The sequence below is a fragment of the Polypterus senegalus genome, chromosome 15 (assembly GCF_016835505.1).
Source record: "Polypterus senegalus isolate Bchr_013 chromosome 15, ASM1683550v1, whole genome shotgun sequence".
In the NCBI taxonomy this organism is placed as follows: Eukaryota; Metazoa; Chordata; class Cladistia; order Polypteriformes; family Polypteridae; genus Polypterus; species Polypterus senegalus.
The window spans coordinates 109,133,895-109,158,832 of record NC_053168.1 but is presented as its reverse complement, the minus strand read 5'-3'; the positions used below and the strand labels follow the sequence as shown (position 1 = coordinate 109,158,832).

At 37.1% G+C, this 24,938-nt stretch overlaps 1 protein-coding gene across 1 annotated transcript in view; it reads left to right on the top strand.

The window, feature by feature from the left end:
* zgc:110045 (uncharacterized protein LOC664755 homolog) overlaps positions 1-24,938 on the top strand; it is a 172,122-nt gene that overhangs the window by 58,272 nt on the left and 88,912 nt on the right.

Sequence of the window (24,938 nt, the reverse complement as noted above, 5' to 3'; positions counted from 1 at the left end):
TATAAATAACATTATCTATTAAAATAATATTCTTCTTCTAAATAACGTTGTGCACTAAACTTTGTTTTTGTTATAGTAGATTTTACACCACTTCACTTTTGTTTAAACATTAAATATGATACAAATCAATTAATCTTATTCCATATTTTATGACAGCATCCTTTGCTCCACGTCGACATTTCTGTCGTGTGGCCCTTTCCTCTTCCTTTTGCATTCATGCACCTCTGTTATTGCTCTGGTATTACTTCTACGTCATATAGTCGTTTGCTCAGCTGTTTCATTATCCCGTGCCACAAATGTATCTCTGATATTCATTTTTTATCTTGTGATCCATTTCTTGGCTGTTTCATTATCCCATGCCACAACTGCAGCTCTGGTATTTTTTTCTCAGCTGTCTGGCTATTTTCTCAATTAGCTTTTTTTTTTTTTTTAAAATAGCCTCCATGGTGCATATTCTTCTTTATACTCATTACTCCTCACTCAACAAATGGATTGAGCATTCATGCACGCCAAGTATTCAGACGTTTCATGCTGTCGATAGTCATCTCCACTCCTGGTCGCTTGTTCTATTTGTCTCCCTTTCCAGTTCAGCCAGCTCGGGCTTACTTCACCTCATCCTCATCGCCCTCCAACGTACATCTGTTGACTAACCCTGAATTATGGTTTATGAGCACACGCAGAAAGACAGGAAAACAGACACTTTAATATATATTTACATGGTTCCTTCAGCCATGCTTATCTGGATGTTTGCATAGCAGTCCAAAATGACTAAATTAGTAACTCAAGTGGCAGAACATTTTGAAATGGTTCTGCCTTCAAAAACATGAATATGTATAGTGTTGTGTCACTTCTGTACCTTTTTTGAACAGTTTTGCTTTTACTTTTAAAATTAGTAATGCTATTTGAGTTACATCATCACAGTGCCATTTTGATTTGTTATTACGTACCTTATTTTCTGCAGTTGATTAATGCCATCTAGTTTATGGTTGCTGACGCATGAATATTATCTTTGTTGTATGTGTCATCTTGACACTAAAAGTATAATTCTAAAGGGCAGATTACAGCATGAAAGAGTACTATGGATCAAAAGATGAAAAATACAGCATAAAAACAAAGAGGGAGCTATTATCAGAACTATCAAACTAACATGCATCTAAGCCAAATTAATAAAATTTAAAAAAAAAAATGTTAAAAGTTTATAAATTTGCAGTCCTTGACCATGTTTCAAAGTGTTATCCCAGTATAAATACTCCAGCTGCATCACACAGTAAGACCTCTGAGAGTGTGCCCCTTAACAGGTTGTCATGCTGTAGCAAGGGCCCTAGAAAGTGATATTTACCATACATAAAAATGACCATCTCAGTATTTTGAAAACATGACCTGATATTACAATTAGTAGTCTAAATGCAATGCATGTTATTAATAAAAAAAAAATAAACTAAAACTGTTTTTCTTACAATTCAAAACCAAACGAAATTAGTATAGACTAAAGAAAAATGTATCCTAGAATAAATTAAGAAATCATGATTTAACTTAGCAGATGGTATTTAAAGTTGGTGACATATGTCATACAGCATATTAGTTTTTCATTAAAATAAAAACAATTCTTCATTAGTTAAGGAAAAAGGCATGTCTCAGTTCTGGTCAGCACTTTTGCTTTCAGCTTGTTTTTGACTACATTGTTAGCCTCGTATGTCGATTTGGTTATTATAGAATGCTAGCCTTATGTATATCAATCCTCCGTCTGTTTAACCGTTTCTTTTGCCCTTTGAGCCCTCTTATCCCCTGGTCTTGTTTTTTCAAATTGTTCTGCAGAGAAGCTACGTACTCCCAGTTTGACAAAAAAAATGAGAGATCAAGTTTTTTGCGTTTGCCTGTGTTGCCATCTTAAATGACACTTGGTCACATGTCTAGCAACCATGTAGCATTATAACTGTCACCATGCAAAAAAGCAGTACACATGAAAACTAGAAACAAATTGTAGCACTCATAGATGGATAAACACAAAATACTCACAGCATGACAGATAAGAGCAAAAACTGAAGATTTTCACAGCCTCCAGTCTTAAGCTGACCTCAAGGTCATGTGGCCAGATGGGGTTGTTCCCTCATCAGTAACGATTAATAATGGTTAGAGCAATCTCCTTCAGCTTTCTTCTGTGGTGTGACTGTTTAATTATGCTTCTTCTCTTCTGGAAAGAGAGTAGAGCATTACAATATTTCTTCCGTGTTTGTGTCTCGTTTGGGGCCTTTTTAGAGATTTCATTTCTTACCTTAGGTTTCACTTTAGTTTATGTTAAAGGTGTTGATTTTAGTTACGATCTTTAATTTTATTATTTAGATGATACTAGTTTGGTTGAATGTCATTACATTCCTGGTGTCGTTAGATTATTTGACACCACATGCATTTCTGTTATAAATATGGTGTCACACAGCATGACCAGTGTCTCTTCTTTCATCAACTCTCTTGGTATTAATTGGCTTATTTACCAAGTAGCCCCTAACGTAAGATTTCCTTAGATTTGACTTCTACACGGTTCTCTTATACTGTGTTTTTGTTCCTTTTGTTTTGTTCGCTTTTACCCACTAACTTCCCAGGTTTGTCCTTGGCTTATTCACTCAGTTTATTGACCTTCTCCTGGTGATACTTTCTTGTTCATAATAATCCTAAGGCACATTTAAGTAGCATCTTTAACAAGCATGATTTGAGAAATCAGGTTATTCCAGCCTTATCCCCAGACTTGTTTCAGTACAATATGTCAAAGTTGTTGCGAGGACCGAGTGTTTCAGAAAATGAAGGGGAAGTTTTATTAGCAAATGACAAAGGAAGAATAACTACAGTGAGAATCACAAAAGATTACATAAACAAACACAAAATAAACTTTCCTTTGCAAAGCAACATTTGGATTAGTGGGCTTAGAAAATTAATTGGTGACACATTGGTTTTCACTGCTGCCTCACTATGATAAGTCATTTTAACATTTAATTAATATTAATACTTAGATATCATCAAAATGATGACGTTTGGCTTAATTGTAATCTCTGTCAGTTTTACATTCAAAAAGGTCAAGATATTAACGGTGGCTCTACAGAGATCTAAACCTGAAGGTGGCATGGCACTATCTAGTTTTCAATAACTATTCCACATATATAGTAGATACGATGACTAGTCAAAATTATATTTCAGATATCTAAAGCATAATTCATCACATTTTTAAAAAGCTATTGTAATTTCACAGTTTAGTAGTGCATTACTAGTGTGACGTGTTCATATTCTACTCTTAAGTAGCTTTTGATTTTACTAGTCAGTCCATATCCTCATCCTCCCCTTTGGTGACTGAAAACTGAGGTTCCTGCCAAGATTTGTTGAGTTTACCCCATGTGGCAGATTGATGAGTAGAACCTTTGTGTTTCCTGAATGAGAGTAGCTGGTTGTGGTGAATTTGGCAATGTATTTGGGGTAATCCTTAGGGATTTCCCACAGGAAAGTCATAAACAATTAATAGACTATTTGAGATACTCTGGAATTCAACTGGCTGAAGCAGCTGGGAACTCTCTAGATGAAGTCATAGGAAGTTTCTAGGCCTGGTCAGCCCACCCTTGCATTTCATCTGAGAAAAATTACATTAATTATCTAATGGTTACATTTAAAATTTGAGTGTTGTCTACGGACATCTTGCCTGAAGAAGAGGACTGAGTTGCATCAAAAGCTTGCATATTGTAATCTTTCTAGTTAGCCAATAAAAGATGTCATTTGCTTAACTTCTCACTACATCTATAATGGCTAACATGGTACAACACCCTAGTACTTTGTTTGATACTGATAAGTTTTTCTTAGCAATATGGCTTGAGTTCACCTTTTTTGTCAAGCCAGAGTCATGATTCAAGACTTAATACTGGAGAGGGTATTTCAAGCTCACCTCAAAGATCACACATGGCACAATGAGGGTATAGGGAGATGGAGCCTGGATTCTTTTGAGACCACATAACACATAACTTTGATTCCTTGACTATAAAAAGATTAAATGAGATTTTGTTCATATCCAATCACTTTAGCGATGATTTTACTTGCATGTACATTATTATATGTACATTCATTATATTCATTAGAAGAAGCATGAACCCGCCATTCCTTCGTCATCACAAGACTCATACTTAAGTTGATACTTAGATGTTTTGTTATTCAGTCTTAAGGCACAGATCTCAATATAGTCCTCCAGGGCGCCGGGTCCCTAGCAGAGGTCATACAGTGTGGATGGTTCAACATATTGCAATGCTAGCAGTGGGCATTGGGTGGAGAGGTTTTGAGGTTTTCCCAGAAGTTGCCCAAGGACTCAAAGAGCATTAAACCCCAATGTGTCTGGTCTCTTGATGTCACTGTAGCACATATCAAGGCCATCTCATCAGTGTTTGGAATTCTATACATAAACAATAGGATTTCTAACAGAGATCATCACTGGTAAGATCTTCTGTGTGCTGCCTTCTGATGGTGTATCCCATCAGATGGTGTTCAAGTACATGGTGTATGGTGCAGAGCCTCTTATAGTGTGCCTTGGTTCCTGCTCAGGTGTTACTCATGTAGCACAGTGTGAGTAGTGCATCAGGGTAAAAGATGTTTGTCAGTAATGCGAGTTCTTCATCTTCTTCACAGCATCCCTAAAATTTGGCGAAGGATGCCCAAATAACCTGTGCATTTCTGCTGATTTCTTTGTCAAAATTGTTGAGCATCATGAGGAGCTGTCCGAGATACAGTAGATATCTTTGGTGCCCACAATGTTGTCATTGTCCAGTGTCACTGAATTGGTATCACTAAAGCAGTTCCTTGTCAGTTATTTGTGGAGCGATTGATGTGCAGTCAAAGGGATTTTGCCAGGCTGGCAAAACATACAGGGGGTACCAACTTAATATGGGATGGCAGTACATTACAGAGCACACTCATACAAACAGTCACATTCACTGACACCAAGCTAATGTGGGGCCTCACAAAACCACTCAGTTGTCACTGGTACAAGAGTACCATTGGCATAAAAACTTGCAGAACATGCAAAACCCATAAAGCTATTACCCATCACCTCACTGTACCATCCCATGTATGACATGCTAACAACAAAGCAAAAAACAAAGGATTGATGAGTTTCCTTTGCTGTTGTCCAATCAGTTCATTGTGGCTCACTACACATGAGTTACCCCAATCAGAGACTCAGCAGAATTCATTTCTGATAATTGATTTTTCTTTCTAATTCTGTTTCCATAGCCTGTATGTGCAGGGATTAATTAATTGGCCAACTATACGAACTGCAAACAGTCACATTTTTTGCTGCCTCATCTCTCAAACCTTATCATGCTTGTGTAGTCCTTCTCCTTCTCTTTCTCTCCTTTCTGTCTTTTACACCAGTTCTTTGCATTTAAACAAGGTCTGGAGCTATGACAAGTCCATGTTTTATAAAAAATGTCCCTAGACATTTACAATATGTGTAAGCTGCTTTTTATATATTTTGCCAAACTGTCAGTCTTTCCAATGCAGGAGCCAAACGTTGGGCATACATGCATAAAGTACAGGACTCCTGTTGGCATCGTAACAGATTTTCCTTTTTATCTTGTTTTCTTTTGCTATCTGAAGCATTACCTCTGCCAATATAGTTTAAGTCATTGCTCTTAAATTCAAATTAAATTGGTCAGCATATGTGGTTTCTATTTAGACTGTAAAGCATATATATTATTTCCAGTATTCCTTTTTGTTTCCTATAGCCATTAAAGAGTTACTGCTTCTTGATTTATCCTTGCCCATTAGTAAACGCTCATCATTTCCAGCGTACTTTACAGTACAGTGTTGTAGATGGCAGTGTGTAGAACCCTGATGCACAGATATGGTTTTGTTTGTGTAAAATCATTCTTGTCTGCATGGGGAATACTTATGATAGATGTCTTTTATTAATTTCTTAAAGGGTTTTCCAAATTATTTGCTAGAAACCTTTTTTCTAAGATTTTGATTTTTTACATTATTTCACAAAGCCATTTTGTTTGTACTATTTTAGAGCTACAGTGTGCTGACTGGTATAGCAATATTTCCCCTGAAACATTGGGAGTGCTTTAAGGCTGATGACATCAGTGTGACCATGTGACTCATGCAACCCTGGATCATCTAAGATACAGACTCTGAAGAGTCTTTTTGCACAATCCTTTTGTTGCAATTTTGTTATTAGAAAAGATTACCTTTTCTTTAAGATCTTGATTTACAATTTGGTTAAAGATAATTTGACTTGCTGATTACAAACTTGCCACAAAATTTCCTGTCTCTTCTCCCAGTCCTTTCTCATTTTAAAGACACTTTGTTTCATTGCAAGGCAGAACAGAAAAGCACACACACAAAGAATGGTGGAATGTATATTTGCAAGGAACTGATGGAAGACAAGATCCTCAAAAAAACACCTCCTGTGAAATTTGGATCAAACTGATTGTGATTTAGCATGTGGCACCAAAGACTGCAACTGCTTGGTAATTAAAAAGCCTCCTCAATGTATAAAGTCAGGATAAAACAAAAAAGAAAAATCCTGAAAAGAAACTGCTAAAGAAATTAACTTTATTTTTCTAGTCTTCCTTTTATTTGAAAACAAACTACTCAACCTTCCTAGGGACATTGCTCCACCTTTGAAAGATGGCTGACATGGCGTCACATGCATGCACAAATTATGTCACAGAAGTGCCTTACAAAATGATGTAGCAGGATGATTCCACTTCTAGAAAATGAACATAAAGTAAAGCTCATCTTCTCTTTGTGGGACTGTTTATTAGTTGAAAGATTACATGCAACCCTGGGGGTTTGTAAAGGAACAATGCGTTTTTCAGAAGTAGCAGCTTCATTATCCAAAACCTGTTAATTATCTCAAAAATAGACATTACTGTACCTTTTGAAGAGGTAAAAAAAATCATTTGTTATAGTTCTGTGTACTTTAAAATTTCCAGAGCACCTATTTCAGCTTCTATTACTGTTTTTATCTATACTAATAGGTTGTTGTACCGTGTTAGCCATTATGAATGTAGAGAAAAGCCAAGCAAAATGACACCTTTTATTGGCTAACTAAGAAGATTACAATATGCAAGCTTTCGAGGCAACTCAGGCCCCTTCTTCAGGCAAGATGTAATACAGAAACTGAAGTTCCCTGAGTTTATATCCACACACTAGGACAAGAAACAACAATGGTAAATTTTTGAATGAAAACTCTTAAATGTAAAAAATTAATAGGTTCATTCAGGCTAAGATTAATTTAACAGGAGATAGAAGAACAATGTATGGTCAAGATCTTTAGATAAGATAACTGTCCAATAAAGTCCTTTGAAGTTTGTGAAGTTGTTCAAAACAATGCAGATCTGTAGTCAGGTTGTCTGTGTCAGTCTGAGAGATGCAAACAGTCTTCATATCTGGCTATAAAACTCTTGTCTCTGTTCAAGCCATGCTGTAATGTATTAAATTTTAACATGAGCTTAACTTCCCATTCTTTTCTCTCTTGCTGCGTTTTGAAGTTGCCCATAAGCACTGTGACTTTAAAGTCCCTCTCACAGTGTCCATGGCTGTTAAAGTGGGCCGCTACAGGAACATCTGTGTTGCCATGTTTAATGTGGAATCTGTGTAAATTCATTCTCTGGCGGAGTGTTTGTCCAGTTTCAACTTCAAAACGCAGCAAGAGAGAAAAGAATGGGAAGTTAAGCTCATGTTAAAATTTAATACATTACAGCATGGCTTGAACAGAGACAAGAGTTTTATAGCCAGATATGAAGACTGTTTGCATCTCTCAGACTGACACAGACAACCTGACTACAGATCTGCATTGTTTTGAAAAACTTCACAAACTTCAAAGGACTTTATTGGACAGTTATCTTATCTAAAGATCTTGACCATACATTGTTCTTCTATCTCCTGTTAAATTAATCTTAGCCTGAATGAACCTATTAATTTTTTACATTTAAGAGTTTTCATTCAAAAATTTACCATTGTTGTTTCTTGTCCTAGTGTGTGGATATAAACTCAGGGAACTTCAGTTTCTGTATTACATCTTGCCTGAAGAAGGGGCCTGAGTTGCCTCGAAAGCTTGCATATTGTAATCTTCTTAGTTAGCCAATAAAAGGTGTCATTTTGCTTGGCTTTTCTCTATATCTATACTAATAAAAGGCAAAGCCCTCACTGACTGACTGACTGACTCATCACTAATTCTCCAACTTCCCATGTAGGTGGAAGGCTGAAATATGCAGGTTTCATTAAGAAATTCTACGCGTAATGGTCATAACAGGAACCTACTTTTGTCCATATATACGGCTATAGCCTGCAGCTCGGTCACCGTGTGAGGCGGAGTTGCGTCCCGCATCATCACGCCTCCCACGTAATTGAGTGCCTGCCCATATAAGGTAAATATTCACGGGTGAAGGACTGTGCTTAGCATATTCATAAGTGCAGCCACTGCGGAAACCCTCTGACGCTGAACAACCCTTTGTACACATATCAATAGGAAAGCAAGGTGTAAAGCTTAAGTTTAAATTACGTTCATAGACACGCTGCCGCTAAATATTCGCAGGCAAATCCACAACTTAATACCGGTACCTTAATACCTTAATCACGAGTACCGATTTGGGTAGTGATCACTTCGATGAATGAAACCTGTTCAAAAAACGCATTACACAATTGAGAAGGCAGCAAAAGAATATGAAGCGAGTGACGCATACAAGCATATTTATAAGTGCAGCTACTGCGGAAACAAAGCACGGTGTAAACCTTAAGTTTAAATTAAGTTTATAGACAGGCTGCCACTGGCATTTGTCATGCCTACGATGAATACGATATTCGTGAGATACAAGTTTAATGAGAAGACGCAGGGTGTAAACGAGACTTTTGATCACTTTGTAAGGAAGTTAAAATTGCTGGTGAATGACTGTGCTTATACAAACAAATAGGACAGCAAGGTGTAAAGCTTACGTTTAAATTAAGTTCATAGACACGCTGCCGCTGGCGTTTGTCATGCCTAAGACAAATAGGATATTTGCGAGATACAAGTTTACTGAGAGGATGCAGGGTAACTACGTTACAGATCTGAGAGTGTTAGCAGGCACGTGCAATTTTGGGGAGATTAAAAGTTCCCTTATATGTGACCGAATTGTGTGCGGAACCAGTGATGTAAGTTTGCAAGAAAGAGTACTGACAGAAGACAAACTGACTTTAGAGAGGTGCATACAAATATGCAGAGCCACAGAACTGTCGAAGGAGAACAGCAGAATAGTCACACGGGCTTCCCCATTCTATACTTCTCCCAGTGCGTCTCTCTAAACCCTCCGTGCAGGAACATTATCATAAGGCTTAATCTTATTGTTACACCTTCTACGTGCACCCAACTGTCCTTATTATGGAGTCTTCCTTGCTTTACTGCTGGCTGCTTCTTTCCATTCACTTTCCTAGCTCTTTATTTAAAGTTTTTCTTCTCACTTTTCCGCTTCTTCGCTGTCTTCTCCCTTTTCGTTAAAAATACGTGCCTCCTTGCCTTTTTACAGTCAGTTCTCCTTATGTCACACCATAGTACGTTTAGCACAAGTTAATACCGGGAATGCCTGTTAAACATCTTACATTCATGAGTAGCGATTTGGGTAGTGAACACTTCAATGAATGAAACCTGTTATCTTTACAATAGTTGACAAACATGGAATGTAACTTCAAAACAACACGTCCTCCAAATACAAACCTGATTGAAAGAAATAATGATAATCAAATCCTTGATGACAGCAACACTCATAACAGTGACAAAACAATTACATTGACAATCAGGTTATGTTATTTTTAAAATGTTTTCTTTTCTTTTTCATAACTTCTTTAACACACTACTTCTCCACTGCGAAGCACGGGTATTTTGCTAGTTTATTAATAAAAGTAATTTTGCTGTTTCCGTCAAGAGTGTTTTTATTTTTTATGGGCGCTGTCATGATTTGGAATTTAAAGTTTTTGAAGTTTAATGTCTATTTATATATGTATGTTCCTTTGCAATGCCATTTTTTTCTGACATGTGTTGCCTTGCTACAGCTTTGTTTGATGGTTGCCATGCTGTTGCTATGGACAATGTCAGAAGTCATAATTGGAGCGGCTTCTGGGGTCATGGGGTTTACAGATCAGTCCTCAGGATCACTTCCTTATCCAAATTTGCAGTTACCTACTGAGAGGCTTTTGATTTTTCTGACTTTGACTTCACATTAGATTTCATTTTGGGCTTAGACACTAGGTACTACATTGATTTTCTGGATAAATACTATTGCTTTGTTTATTACTAACATTATTTTCTCTGACCTTCTCAGTCATATGTGGCTGATCAGAGCATGCGCCACTGTGTTGAGTTGTCATTGATTCAACGCGATATGGGTGGCTATAGAGGACTTTTCTGGAAATACCAAAACTTAATTTAAATGATGCGACAATATAAAAAGCACTTAATCAAACATGTGATTATCCAATTTTGTGGATAACATCAGAAACATTCTTATGTGCATGCGTGCTTAGTTTTAATGATTCCCTGTTTTCTGATTCTTCTTTAATTTCTCCCCTTACTACAATTCTAACATTAGTGTTTTTGGTAGAATTGGACGATAAGACAGAGCTCTGGTTTCAACTTTAGCTTCTGTTTACATTTCTGCCAAGTCTTCTCCATTTCTCAATCTGCTTTTCTTAGGGCAAGGCCTATCATTATTCAGACTACTATTCTTGGTTATACTTTTGATTTATTTTAACTAATTCGGAAACAAAAAAAAACTATACATATCAGGACTGTGAATCAATTTAAACAATCACACAAATGTATGTAATTACGTAATTAAATGTAATGTAATGAAAGCATGTAATTGTAAAATTAATGCATAAATCATGAAGTAAATACATACTGAATCACAAATATGATGTAGAATCAATACAAAAGAATTAAAAAAATGAATGGCATAGATTAAACTTAAATGACCTTAAAACTGAACTTCTAACAAAATACTACATGAGCAAGTACTAACCTGAATTTGAATGCCATCCTAAAATGAAAAGAAGGCAATAAGAAAACGAGGCCAACGTATTTAATTGGCATAGAATAAGAGACATAGACATGTCAAAAGTAAAAATTAAATGATCAAAATGACTGTTGACTTTGAACACACTGCTAAAGACTGATTTCATTTCAAGAATATGCATCTTTGAAATAGGCATACATTAAAACTTGTGTTAAAACTCAGCATATAATATCCTCAATTGTTCACTATCTTCAACGATTGAAAATTATACATATATATATATATATATATTATAATTATACTGTGAATGGCAGACTCCAAGCTGCTTTTTTGCCACCCTGATCTGCCCCTCAGACAATTTAACATGTCTAAGAGATTTAAGCTTTTGTGGTTGGTAGAATCGCAGTGTGCCTTGGGATTTTTTGGGTTACAAAAACGTGTCACCACAGAATAACGGTTGGAAAACACTGCTGTACCTACACCTTTGCTTCTGTCATGCTAAAACAAATCCTGGTAGCAGCTATCTCGCTTAAAAACTAAAACCCTGCATTACTTGGATGGTTATGTTGTGTTATTTACATAAATTGACAATGATACTACAAACCAGAATAATGGGTAGTGATAATTTTTACACTTCTATTTCATATACTTTTGTCACTCTATTAGGGCAGTCAGCACTGTAAGCTGGCTGGCAGACCGGTGGGCTAAATACAGAGGTACTAAAGATTTATTTTGGTTTTAGTGCCACTCAAGGATATCTTATTTAGCAATTATGTGATACGACACTGAACCGATCTTCTTACAGAAACTTGAAATGAAAAAAAAGCATCATTTTTACCTTCACAACATTTCTCTAGCATTGAACCAGGACTAAATTACATTCTCTTTGTGACACTCAAGTTCAGATTATTAGGTCTTTTTAGCCAGATAATAACTGCTTACAGTATACAACATATACAATATTTGTCCAAAATGAGTCATTATCCCACACCATTACAAGTAAATAAGAACATGTTATGCATTTGTTTTTTTTTTGCTTAACTATATTTGACAGATAATGGCAAGCATTCAAACAGCCGGATTTCAATTTTCATTAAAGGCCCATGATATGAAGAATGTATCTGATTATGGTATAAGGCAAGACCTAATTTACCATAATAGATAACATTTATCCATTTCATTTTACTAATCAACTTCATAGTCCTCTTCATCTATCAGATTAGTTATGAGCCAGAAGCCAAGCATGGATTTTCTGTTAACATTGTTTATAATGAAATGAATCAATTAAAAATGCACGTTTAATGCCATCCACGTAATTTTAGGACTTTTGAATTGATCTTTATAAGGTGAAGCAAAGGATGGATGAGGGGAAAAAAAGATCTGCAGTGTGAATAATCAAGAATGGAATATGCATATTGGGCTTTTTTTTGGCAAGTCATATATTACAGAGAACATGTCAATGGTTAGTAGCAGGGAGATGGGAATCACTGATTAGATTTATAAGCAGTATGTAGGGGCAAGAGAGGGGAAAAAAAAAAACCCAGGTAGGATTTACTTCTAAGTCGTGGCTGTAGGTGCTCAACATCACAGTATTTGACAACTCTACTATAGGATTGAATCATTTGATAAAATTTTGAAATAGACATTTAAAATGTTTGTTAAATTGAACAGCAAATTCTTAATACACAAGGGGTGACTCAGTGGTGCAGTGGGTAAGTTCAGGTTCATGGGTCCTTGGACCTGAGAAGATATTGAGTTAAAGTTTGTTATTTAACCAAATCCCAATTTTATTTGTATTTATTGGACATCAAACACTTCATTTTTATTAGAAGGCAGTGTGGCCTTGTGGTTATGGCTTGCAGTTCAAACCCTGAGGTTGTGAGTTTGTATCCCATTACTGACACTATGCGACAATGAGCAAGTCACTTTACTGCCTGTGCTCCAATTGGAAGAACAAAAAGAAATGTTACCAATTGTATCTTAAATCTTTTAAGTCACCTTAGATAAAGGTGTCATCCAACAAAGAAGAAATAGTAGTTATTGCAATCAAACCGGTCATAGAAAGCATTTAGTTCATCAGGGAGACAAAATGTGCAGGCATTAGGATGAGATGTTAGTCTGTAAACCACAAGTAACTATTTCTTCTTGATTGCTGCTATTTCCAGTTTGTCCTGGTACTGACATTTAATAAAATTAATAAATTATTTTCTTCAGCTTCTACCTGCATTTCTTTTATGTTTCCTAGCCTAAGATACAATAGTGCAGGCCTGTAGTGTAAGGTTGTTTTATGTGTAAGAAAGCCTCATAAGTACATACTTTGATTTGAATTTTCTTGTAGTGAACCTTGTTACTTTGTTTACATTATAAATCACCTTGTGATTATTTTTAATGCAAAAGAAGACATCAAGAATAAATATTAATGGATAGATTGTGGGGTGCCATGGAAGTGCAGTGGTTAGTACTTCTGTTTCATGTTATCATATATGCTGCAGGTCCTCACATATAGCGGTCTTCAGTAATGATAAGAGGATCCCATTATGGTTTTCAAATATTTTAAATTGCTAGAAATCAATATGCTGTAGTAACATCAAACAAATGAGACCTGCCTCATCATAAAATGAGTTGGAATGAATTTCTACCAACAACAAATGATAAAAATGAACAATTACTTTTACTCACTCAAATAGTGTCCTTAGTTGTTTTCCTTCTACCATCTTCTGAACAAAAGCGACTTGGTTTTGTATTATGGAAAAAAAAAATGTACTTCATTGCGTTTCAGCGTGGTTTGGCTATATTTCAATACAACACCCCCACCCCCAAATTTCCTCATTAATTTTCTTATAACCCGTGCAAACAACAAGCTCCAAAAAACACAAAATGCAGAGTGTTGATTGGTATTGCTAACTTGCAATACAGGTGTATAATAACTTCCAGCTTTTTTAAAATGTATGGCATGGATTTGATAAAAAAAAATAACGGCACAATAACATTCATATTTTCCTGCAAGACCAACAAATAAGCCACTGTCCTTGCAAACGATCAAATCTCACTCGATTATGTACACAAAATATAATATGGAGTGATGAACAAAAGATCGAAGTTTCCCTTCAAATAAAGTTTTGCTAAGTGTATACTAAATTTGTCTTACATTTAATTTGGCAATTGCAAAACTCACTAGAAAGAAAGAAAGAAAGAAAGAAAGAAAGAAAGAAAGAAAGAAAGAAAGAAAGAAAGAAAGAAAGAAAGAAAGAAAGAAAGAAAGAAAGAAAGAAAGAAAATTATAGGATTAGCAGTGCCGTACACCTCTATTAGATTCAGTGTGACACTTCAGCCTGGCTGCTGAGGTGAGTTTCCAACAGCTACAATGCAGTCAGCTTCCTAAACGGAAGTCTAGCATGTATACTGTATACACATACATAGATAGATAAACATATACACACACACACACATACATAAATTTTATATACATACACACACTCATCTACATATATACTCATCAAAAAAAGAAACATCCTCTGACTTTCAACTGTTTTTACTTTCAGTAAACTTAATGTGTAAATATTTGTATGAACAGTAAAAGAGTCAACACCATAAGACATAAACTAAAAATGTTTCACAATGTGTCCCTGAATGAAGGGAGGCTCAAAATCAAAAGTACCAGTCAGTATCTGGTGTGGCCACTAGCTGCTTGAAGTACTGCAGTGCATCTCCTCCTCATGGACTGGACCAGAAGTGTGAGATGTTACCCCACTCTTCCACCAAGGCACCTGCAAGTTCCTGGACATTTCTGGGGGGAATGGCCCTAGCCCTCACCCTGCAATCCAACAGGTCCCAGACGTGCTCAATGGGATTGAGATCCGGGCTCTTCCACTGCGAGGATGATCAGCTGTCCTTCCTGTCTCCCTGTAGCGCTGTCTTAGGCGTCTCACAGTGCGGACATGGCAATTTATTGCCCTAGCCACATCAGTAGTCCTCATGCCTCCCTGCAGCATGCCTAATGCACGTTCACGCAGATGAGCAGGGACCCTGGGCATCTTTCTTTGGGTGTTTTTCACAGTCGGTAGACAAGTCTCTTTAGTGTCCTGCGTTTTTAGAACTGTGACCTTAAATGCCTACTTTCTGTAAGCTGTTAAGGTCTTAACGACCATTCCACAGGTGCATGTTAATTAATTGATTAAGGTTAATTGAACATGCAAGGAAAACATTGTTTAAACCCTTTACAATGAAGATCTATAAAGTTATTTGGATTTTTAATACATTATTGTTGAAATACACAGTCCTGAAAAAGGGACGTTTCTTTTTTTGCTGAGTATAGGTGTAGACACCATCCTTCCTGGCTTGGCACAGATTTAACAGGCTGCTTAGCAGCATAGTTTTGTAATTCTTTTTGCAAAGTGAAAAAATTTCAGTTTCATTTGAATTGCTGGTGCATCACTAAAATTAGGGTTAAAGCAGCCCGGGCCTGGGCAGCCCCTACACTTCAGCAATCTGTGAGTATGGACATGGACATGAGTTGTTCTAGTGATGAGGTAGTGTCCTGTCCAGAGTTGGTTCATGCTTTGCACCAAATGTTGCTGAGATAATCATTAATCTTCCATGACCTTGAAGTAGATTAACATAGCATTCTCAATCTAACTTAATTTATTGAAGAGAAAAAAAAAAAAAAAACTTCCACATTCTAGATCTCACATGCACCTACAGTAATCCCCCATTTGTATTCACTATGCAGACTCCCTATCAGTACTAGATTTCCTTTCAGGACCCTGCTACTAAAGCAGGGGAGGGCCGCAGTGGCTGCGGGTTTTTGTTCCAACCCAGTTGCTTAATTAGAAAACAATCCTTGCCAATAATTACATTTCATGGCCTGTTAGTGCTTTAACTCTGCTATGTCAAGTCATTCTCATATCCTAGATTTTTTTTCCATTCTAAGGATATCATCCAAATACTTTGAAGTGTAAAACGGATGGGTAATTCTCAACCCTTCACTTTTTTCTATTCTCTTTCCATCCAATTATTTAATTAAACCAAATAGAGCACGATAAATACACACAGGTGTAAAGGGGAACAAGCAAAATGGATAACTGCTGGTTTCTTTTGTCATTTGCATCTTATTGCTAATAAGGAGCAATTAAAAACCAAGAATGCAGCTGTTTAAGACTTAAATAAGCAATAAGGGTTCAAAATCTTAATGAGGTAGATAACTAAAATGAAGCAGAAGTGTTTCTAGAGCAATAAGTGATTCTTATTAAACAATTGGGTTGGAAGAAAAACCTGCAGCCACTGTGGCCCTCCAGGAATGACTTTGCCCACCCCTGTACTAAAGTCTGCATTGAACTACTCAGATTTCCTCAATTTCTATAGCCGCAAATACTGCATACCCAATATCCTGTAAACAAGTGCAATAAATAAGATCTACTGCTTTACAATGTTCTCCTTGCATTTTTGCCTCCTCCTTTTTGTCAGGAAAGCTTCTCCTCCTCACTTGATAAAAGACTCTTTATGGCACAGATTTTTTTAGCTTCAGGCTGATCAGCTGCCTCAAGTCTGGTACATTCTGCAGATAACAAGTCACTACTTTATAAGGGACACTGTTTCTTTTTCTTGTTTGTCTGCTTGATATGCAATATTGTGGCCGCTAAATGGCCAGTGTTTGTAAATGTAAAACACAAATTGGTTGAATCACTTTACACTATTAACTCTTAATGTGATCCTCAGAGTAAAATTATCAATGTTAAATTAACACTTATAAGCGTAATTTATATATAAAAAATCATCGTTTTACTTTAAAACTGCAGGTGTTTGCTGTGCTGAGCAAGTCACTTATCCTACGATGCTATCCTCCACTCATTGTAATACAGAAATCTTACCAGTGTGATCTGTCCATTGCTTACGCTAGTTTGGTTATACTGGATATTTGTGAAGATGTTGAATGTGTAAGATGTTGGAATTGGACGACCAGTTTTGTCCGAACCACTAAATACCCGTGCTATCCTAAACATTTCTGTCAGGTCTCCAGTGCAAAAACCGAGGAACACCACTGTGGAAAAGTAACAATTGTTAAATATTCTGACTGCTAACATATGTTATATAAATCAGTTTATCGTATTACTTTATATGCAGTTAAACAAATTACTCTGTGACAGAACATTGATTCTTCACCAAATATTGACTGCTTGTAATGTGCATTTCTACAAAAATCACCACAAATTAATTTTGTAACAAATTGAAGCATAGCTTAAAGTGTTTTGTTTACTGCTTGCCTTGTAACTTATTATATAAAATACTCAATTGAATGCACATCTCTACTATGGAGACATTCTCCATATCCAATTCTGCACATGACAATGACTCTGCTGCCCTTCATATTCATTTCTGTATATGTAGAACTCTCAAAATAAGACATCCTGATATTTTTAGTATCTTTATCTGACTGACTTTATGCTACAGTAAATACTGTATGCTTGGAACATCCATGTTCATAAAGAGCAATTTTATTACAGCATGGAGGAACCTGCTATTTTCAACAGTTTTCCAGTGTATGACACTGCTGGGTCAAAATAGAGTTGCTTGTGTGGAACAAAGGGTGAAAAGAAAACCTGAATAATCGTCTCTCTTCTGCACAAAGGGCCTTTGTTAAGACTTGTCTTAACCATTATTTATGCATATCCATGAAGGAATATTTGAGTAATATAGGAACAGCTCTGCTTTGTCCTCGTCCTGTTTGATATTAATGGGATCTTGTTAGCAATGGTCACACAGACATCACTTGATCTGCAGCCGTGCAGAACACAAATACTTTCTCTTTGTGTCTTATTTAATTATCTTCTGTTATATACGAGCTCCATTTAGCCAAAATTAGGGGCACAGAAAGACAGCAACAGTGAGGGCAGTGTGCTCTCCAGTAAACACCATGAATGTGGAGTCTTCTTTTTTTTTTTTTTAAAGGATGATAATGTGCCCATGAAAAATAAGAACATTTCCAAAGTCCCCAATAAGGATGAATTAAAAGTTAGCTTTCTTGCTCCTCCCAGACAGCTGTATATTACAGAGAGGCAGACATCCATTAAACTACTTTCCATGTATTGGATATATACTCAGCAAAAAAAGAAACGTCCCTTTTTCAGGACTGTGTATGTCAACAATAATGTTTTAAAAATCCAAATAACTTTATAGATCTTCATTGTAAAGGGTTTAAACAATGTTTTCCATGCATGTTCAATTAACCATAATCAATTAATTAACATGCATCTGTGGAATGGTCGTTAAGACCTTAACAGCTTACAGAAAGTAGGCATTTAAGGTCACAGTTCTAAAAACGCAGGACACTAAAGAGACTTGTCTACCAACTGTGAAAAACACCCAAAGAAAGATGCCCAGGGTCCCTGCTCATCTGCGTGAACGTGCATTAGGCATGCTGCAGGGAGGCGTGAGGACTGCTGATGTGGCTAGGGCAATAAATTGCCATGTCCGCACTGTGAGATGCCTAAGACAGCGCTACAGGGAGACAGGAAGGACAGCTGATCATCCTCACAGTGGAAGACCATGTGTAACAACACCTGCACAGGATCGGTACATCCGAATATCACACCTGCGTGACAGGTACAGGATGGCCACAACAACTGCCCGAGTCACACCAGGAACACACAATCCCTCCATCAGTGCTCAGACTGTCCGCAATAGGCTGAGAGAGGCTGGACTGAGGGCTTGTAGGCCTGTTGTAAGGCAGGTCCTTACCAGACATCACCAGCAACAACGCCGCCTATGGGCACAAACCCACCTTCGCTGGACCAGACAGGAGTGGCAAAAAGTGCTCTTCTCTGATGAGTCACGGTTTTGTCTCACCAGGGGTGATGGACGGATTTGTGTTTATCGTCGAAGGAATTGAGCACGTCTGGGACCTGTTGGATCGCAGGGTGAGGGCTAGGGCCATTCCCCCCAGAAATGTCCAGGAACTTGCAGGTGCCTTGGTGGAAGAGTGGGGTAACATCTCACAGCAAGAACTGACAAATCTGGTCCAGTCCTTGAGGAGGATATGCACTGCAGTACTTCAAGCAGCTGGTGGCCACACCAGATACTGACTGGTACTTTTGATTTTGAGCCTCCCTTCATTCAGGGACACATTGTGAAACATTTTTAGTTTATGTCTTATGGTGTTGACTCTTTTACTGTTCATACAAATATTTACACATTAAGTTTACTGAAAGTAAAAACAGTTGAAAGTCAGAGGACGTTTCTTTTTTTGCTGAGTATATATTGCAAATTGTTAGAAATCCCGTTTTGAATGCAAATTCACTTTGCAAAGGCAACAGTTATGAAATCAATTCATAAAAACATTGAGTTGTGCATAAATTTTTGAAAATTTCATAACTAACGAAAGTTCAATTCAATGCCATAATGCCTTATGGTACAATACATCGTAATTTATTGGCAATCCTGCTGCTGCACACAATCACAAACACCAATTGTCACAAACATCATCAAGCCATGAAATGGAGGGACCACGTAGAAAAAGAGCTCTCGTTTCTGCATGATGTGACCAAATTGTATACTAAAAGCCCTAAATGAAAGTCTGGAACGTGCACTTTAATCACAATGTCCGAATTGTTTGATTTGTAATTTTAAACTGTACTGCAGAGGAGTAAATCAGGGAAAAACATGTCTTTGTCCCAAACATTATGGAGGGCACTTTAAATTGTTGTAATAGGAATGAATATCAATAAAGAGCAAAAATATCTATACTAATAAAAGGCAAAGCCCTCACTGACTGACTGACTGACTCATCACTAATTCTCCAACTTCCCATGAAGGTGGAAGGCTGAAATTTGGCAGGCTCATTCCTTACGGCTTACTTCCAAAGGTTAGGCAGGTTTCATTTCAAAATTCTATGTGTAATGGTCATAACTGGAACCTACTTTCATCCATATATACGGGCATGGCCATAGCCTGCAGCTCGGTCGCCGTGTGAGGCGGACTTGCGTCCCGCATCATCACACCTCCCACGTAATTGAGTGCCTGCCCATATAAGGTAAATATTCGCGGGTGAAGGACTGTGCTTAGAATATTCATAAGTGCAGCTACTGCGGAAACCCTCTGAAGCTGAACAAGCCTTTGTACAGATATCAATAGGAAAGCAAGGTGTAAAGCTTAAGTTTAAATTATATTCATAGACACGCTGCCACTAAATATTTGCAGGCATATCCACAACTTAATACCGGGAATGCCTGTTAAACATCTTAGATTCAAGAGTACCGATTTGGGTAGTGATCACTTCGATAAATGAAACCTGTTCAAAAAACACATTACACAATTGAGAAGGCAGCAAAAGAATATGAAGCGAGTGACGCATACAAGCATATTCATAAATGCAGCTACTTCGGAAACAAAGCACAGTGTAAACCTAAAGTTTAAATTAAGTTCATAGACAGGCTGCCGCTGGTGCTTGTCATGCCCACGACGAATATGATATTCGCAAGATACAAGTTTAATGAGAAGACGCAGGGTTTAAATGAGACTTTTGATCACTTTGTAGCAGAGTTAAAATTGCTGTAATGGAGTTTAAATTGCTGGTATGCCAGGTCTGAGCTAACATTAAATAAACCCATGTACAACGTGAGATCGCATGAGATAGCACAAGCACAGCTGAGAAGCTTCGATGCATGTACTCCGAGCGGCTCACGTGAACTGACTTTGCAGGACTGGGAAAGGTTAAATTAAGTTCATAGACACGCTACCACTAAATATTCGCAGGCAAATCCACAACTTAATACCGGGAATGCCTGTTAAACATCTTAGATTCACGAGTACCGATTTGGGTAGTGAACACTTCGATGAATGAAACCTGTTATCTTTACAACGGTTGACAAACACGGAATATAACTTGAACACAACACATCCTCCAAATATGAACCTGATTGAAAGAAATAATGATCATCAAATCCTTGATGACAGCAACACTCATAACAGTGACAAAACTATTACAGTGACAATCATGTTACGTTATTTTTAAAATGTTTCCTTTTCTTTTTCATAACTTCTTTAACACACTACTTCTCCGCTGCGAAGCGCGGGTATTTTGCTAGTCACAAATAAAATATCAAATTGAATTTTAAATATTTGGGGGTTTGTGAGGTTTTGTGACCCTGTGAAGGACCAGCATTCTGTCAAGGACTGGGTTAGAAAATGCATCAGGGCTCCCTGACCTTCACACCCTGAAACTATCCATTGTTATATGCAGTATGTTTTAACAGTTAAATGGCAGCTTGGTTAGCTAGGAGAAAAAAACAACTGAAGATAGCTTTAAAGGCAAGAACGTAAAGGAAACAAATCTGAATAAACAATCTGGAAAACTGTACCTTTAAACATGAGAAGGGGACAAAAGCTGGAAGATTCAATCCACATACATAAATCAAAAAATAGATATCTAAATAAAATGACAATCCTACACCTCTCTCAGTCTTGACTGATACACTACTGGGGCTAGTAACTCAGCTGCCCTTTTAGGTGGCTCCACATACATGAAGCAGGGCAGACAACAATGAACGATAAGAAATTAAAACTTTCCAGTGAATTCTCAAGCACACAATATTAGATTGGGCATCTTCCCTTTTATTGTCTCAGATCAGTTTAAATACATAGGGGTAAACATCACAAGTAAGCATAAATCTCTTTAACAAAATTTTGCCGTCTGTATGAAAAAAAATGAAGCAAGACGTGTATAGATGGTCGACCCTTCATCTCACTTTACCTGGAAGAATTAACACTGTTAAGATGAATATACTTCCCAAGCTTCCTTTATATTTCAAAACATTCCAATATACATCAATAAATCATTTTTTAAGAAATTAGATTCAACCGTAACCTCATTTATTTGGAATTGAAAACATCCACATATCCAAAGAGCAACCCTGCAAAGATCTAAGGCAGAAGGTGGCATGGTTCTACCTAACTTTCAATTTTGTTACTGGGCAGCAAATATACAAGCTGAAAAACATGGACATGGACACAAAAGAGATGAACATACACAGGCTTCGTCCACAATAGAAATAAAATTCTGTGGTACTTTATATTCCTTGCTTTGCACCCCAATAAATACAAGTTATCGCCAATATACTAACAACCCAATTGTGCTTTACTTACTCAGAATATGAAACCAATGTAGGAAGTATTATAAGATAGAAAAGCTTTTATCTGTGGCACCTCTGCACGAGAACCACCTTTTTCCACCCTCTGAAATGTACACAGTTTTTAACACTAGAATTACCAGAGCCTACGAAAAAACTTGTAATTCCGTCCCACCTTAAATTGCTTCTTAAATTCACACCTCTCCGCCAGCGTCCTTTGTCTTCTAAATGTGCTGATAAAGAGAAGCTAGGAGCAGCCGGCTATTCCATCCCCCCACCAATTTAGAACGTGCACGAACTTCTCTCAGCTCATGCCTAGATTGAGTATCTGGTAGTGAAGTGGAGTTTTACAGTGGAAATAATAGATCGTTATTTGGAACACACGCATTTCATGTCTGTTCCTTTTCTACAGTAATCTGTGCCAACACATTGTTAAAACAGAAACGTTTTTTATATTCTAGTAGTAGATGACAAAATGTAGGCATAAACTATATAATGTATGAAGCCTGAAGTCCAAATAGCAAAGAAACATTTTCACAAGAATAACACAATTGCGCTTTTATTCAAAAATATAACTGCAGAAAAAAAAGCCGCCTTAACATGCGACATTGACAGTAGTTTATTGTAACTGCCTCCGTGGTTCAATGAAATCAGCCCCTGCTTGGGAATCAAGAGGTCACGAGTTCGATCCTGTGCCCCTCCGCTTTGAGAAGTACACTGCTGTTAGTCTTACTGTTTTAGAATAAAAGCATACATTTGATTTCAGTCTGTAACAGCCGGTGCAATTTATGATCCTTGTAAAGGTTAGCTTTTTTTTTTTATTCACTTTTCATTCTCTCAGTCGCGTTCAGAATCAATCCATACAACCCCATCTGACACGGCTGTTTTCACTAAAGACGCGCTATAGCTCTGCAGTTTACCACGATGCATACTAACAGAAGCTTGTGATTAATTAAAGCAAAAAGATATGGATTGACATTTTGTATATTTTGATTTAACTCCCACATTGCAAAAAGGTGCCTGTTAGGTTAATTGGTGAATTTAACCTTTGATGGGCTGCCAGCCTGTCCAGGATTAGTTACCCCCTTGTGCTCAGTGCTGCTGGTATAGACACTAGCTCTACGAGGTTATGAATTGTAAAACCAATAAATGGTGATTTCTGAATTAATTTTTGAATTGACCACATGTTCTATATGTTCACCACAACAGAGAAACACAACCTGAAAGTCGTTGATTTGCCCGGTTATTATACTAAAAACATGGGCTCAGAAATGTAAGCGGACCCAGGGATGCCACTGGGTACCCTAATTGGATGGCTCCAAAACATTTACTCAGAAAGAAGTTCTGTGTGCTCTTTTGTGCTCCCTGTCAGTGACCCACTGAGCTTGAATTTGGGAGGTGAGGTTAAGCAAATGGCATGTAGGTATCAAGATCAGTAGTATAAAAGCAGCTGAAAGAGAGAGAAAGAAATCACGAGGTGAGAAGGAGAACGTTTTGGTGCTTTATACTATTTTGAATACTTGTATAGACCTAGCACAATTAGGTTTGATTTCATTTTGGTTGCTATTTTTTGTTTTCCCTTTAATCATTCCTGCCTTCTCACTGTTTTTCACATTTTAATAAATTACAGTTTGTGATTCCTTTAAGGTTTGTTGCATTTCTTATTCAGATGTGCAATCTTTCACATCTTGGAAAGTGTCTTAGAATGGTGTTTTCTAAAGAAATGGATGAGATAAATGGTGTTTGCTTGTTTTATTATTTTCAGTGATTCTGCTATATGACCCTTTATTGCTTGTGAGAAAACGTGCATGATTTTTTTTTTTTTACACTTTTACATTATTCTCCACTGAATTTCATTTTGGTCATAAAAAGGAAAACAAACATTTCTGTTTTACCGACAAATCAGATATAGTTACTTTATGGGTGAAATAAATAGTTTACTTCCGCCTCTTTTCATTGGGATCCTGATTGTTTTTGTTTGAGATGACCTTTGAATAATAAATAAGTGAGATAAGCAAAGAAATAAAATTATTATGTATTGTGAAAGCAGAGACGTAACCTTGTGAAATGTCAGTACACCTTCAGACTTAATATGGAGATTTACACTGTGTGTGTACCCCTAGCAGTAAACATATGTTTAAAAAAAAAATAAGGATCCCATATGGGAAGAGAGTGTACTGGAAACTTCATTTTTCTGAATTGAAATAATATATTTGTATCAATAAGTAAGGATGAAAGGTTAGCATAATATTGACCTTGAGGGATAGAAGACATGGAGCACCTGGGGCCATGACACTAGACTTCTTGCCATCTATGGCTTTATAAATACTCCATTATCACTTGCAGTTACTGCTGTGGCTGGATTAAACAGTTTGTTCTCTCCGTCGCCTGAATAAAAGCCTCAGATAAGCTTCTGTGTCACAGAGGTCCACTGTAATAATCCCTCATTAACTGTGAGGCTCATGAGCCAAGAATAGCTTCCAGAGCAATGAAGCAAAACTGAATCTGTCACTGTAAAATCTGTTAGACCCCAGTTTAAAATGTGTGACCTCACTTATACATTACAGCCACCAGTGACAACTGACATCAAGCGCTTTAAGGCACATGATATACTAAACATACTTTACTACACCTTCCTGTAGGTGACTCCAATTAGATAAGGTGACATTCACAAATGTAATGTCGAGTAGTAATGGTGGCAAATGAATGAACAGCCTTTTGCTCATAAATCAAGTCTGAGGTACTACATAACACTATCCACAGACTCTTTACCATTTCAGATGCATTATTTCAGTGTGGG